Raw genomic sequence first — 2,119 nt, forward strand, 5'->3', positions numbered from 1 at the left:
CAAAACCTCACTTGTATCCCTTGAGTTGGAGGGTTGCAAGACTGGGAGGGTGGGAAGGGGAGGAACGATGAGAAGTTACTTAATGGGTACAAGTTACACTATTCTTGTGATGGTTACATTAAAAGCCCAGACAATATACTCATGTAGCAAAACCTCACTTGTATCCCTTGAGTTTATACAAAAAAAGGAAAGAGGTCTCTCCTTGCGGCGCTGAACGAGAGCAGAGTACCAGGCTGCGGCGGAGGGAGTCATGTCGGGACAAACCTTTAGAAAGTTTCTTCCACTCTGACCGAGTATTGGTTGAAAGGAGTACTGCTGAAACTGTAACCAAAGGAGGCATTATGCTTCCAGAAAAATCTCAAGGAAAAGTACTGCAAGCAAGAGTAGTCACTACTGGATAGGGTTCTAAAGGAAAGGGGAGAGATTCAACCAGTTAGTATGAAAGTTGAAGATAAAGTTCTTCTTCAAGAATATGGAGGCACCAAAGTAGTTGTAGATGACAAGGTTTTTTTTTTTTTTTTTTTTTTTTTTTTTGAGACAATCTCTCTCTGTCGCCCAGGCTGGAGCGCAGTGGCGTGATCTCGACTCACTGCAACCTTCGTCTCCCGGGTTCAAGCGATTCTCCTGCCTCAGCCTCACGAGTAGCTGGGATTAGAGGCACCCGCCACCACGCCCAGCTAATTTTTATTTTTATTTTTAGTAGAGACGGGGTTTCACCATGTTTGTTGGCCAGGCTGGTCTTCAACTCCAGACTTCAGGCGATTCGCCCGCCTCAGGCTCCCAAAGTGCTAGGATTACAGGCGTGAGTCACTGTGCCCAGCAGGATTATTTCTTATTTAGAGATGGTGACTTTCTTTTTTTTTTGAGACGGACTCTCGCTCTGTCGCCTAGACTGGAGTGCAGTGGCACGATCTCGGCTCACTGCAACCTCCGCCTCGGGTTCACGCCATTCTCCTGCCTCAGCCCCCCGAGTAGCTGGGACTACAGGTGCCCACCACCACGCCAGGCTAATTTTTTGTATTTTTACTAGAGACGGGGTTTCACCGTGTTAGCCAGGATGGTCTTGATCTTCTGACCTCGTGATCCACCCGCCTCAGCCTCCCAAAGTGCTGGGATTGCAGGCGTGAGCCACCGCGCCCGGCCGAGATGGTGACATTCTTGGAAAGCATGTAGACTGAAATAAGTCGCTACTGAAATGGCATCAATGTGAACTTGCCCATTCCACTGAAGTTCTGAAATCTTTCATCATGTAAATACTTTCCATATCTCTTTTTTTGACCGTGCCTGGCCAGTAAAAGGTATTTTAAAGAAATCTAGACGTCGTGACTCACCCCTGTAATCCCAGCACTTTGGGAGGCCAAGGCGGGCAGATCACGAGATCAAGAGATCGAGACCATCCTGGCCAACATGGTGAAACCCCGTCCCTACTAAAAATACGAAAATTAGCCGGGCGTGGTGGCTCTCACCTGTAGTCCCAGCTACTAGGGAGGCTGAGGTAGGAGAATCGCTTGAACCCGGAAGGCGGAGGTTGCAGTGAGCCAAGATCGTGCCACTGCACTCCAGCCTGGGCGACAGAGCAAGACCCTGTCTGGAAAAAAAAAAAAAAAAAAAAGCTGTTAAATTTGTTAGTTTTGTGATTAACTGTAATTTTGGGGGGCTTTTTAAAAAGGTAAGGTCTGAGTTAGTTATTCATGGAGAGCCTGAAAAGGTTAATTAGAAACAGCTGGAGGCAGGTAATGACCTTAAAACCCTAAACAGCACCCAGAGCAGAAGCTAAGCACCCTCTGGATCGTCCCTGGGGATGCAGCAGGGAATGGTCCTCAGTGTCAGCTTGGGACTACAGATTCCTTCACCAGCAACTACAGCTACTGTGTGGATCCACACCACCCAAGACAGCACCATCCCAGAGACGTGTGACCAAAATGGTCAGAGTGACTAAGTGCCCCAAGGCAGGTATTAGGAGAAAGTGCAGAGGTGAAGGAGTCAGACACCAAGGAAGATAAGAATGAGGAATATACAATTAGGACAGAGGAAAATGGTTTTGGATCAATTTCAGAGGTTTTAGTCATTGCCTAAAGATGAGCTTTACATTCTACTTACAGAAGGTTGCTTGGTCAGG

At 47.5% G+C, this 2,119-nt stretch overlaps 1 pseudogene; it reads left to right on the forward strand.

Moving 5' to 3' along the window:
* The first annotated feature begins 250 nt into the window (after positions 1–250).
* LOC116470335 (10 kDa heat shock protein, mitochondrial-like) lies at positions 251–1,178 on the forward strand (annotated as a pseudogene).
* Positions 1,179–2,119: the final 941 nt, after the last annotated feature.

Source organism: Hylobates moloch, unplaced genomic scaffold (assembly GCF_009828535.3).
Source record: "Hylobates moloch isolate HMO894 unplaced genomic scaffold, HMol_V3 SCAFFOLD_6, whole genome shotgun sequence".
NCBI lineage: Eukaryota > Metazoa > Chordata > Mammalia > Primates > Hylobatidae > Hylobates > Hylobates moloch.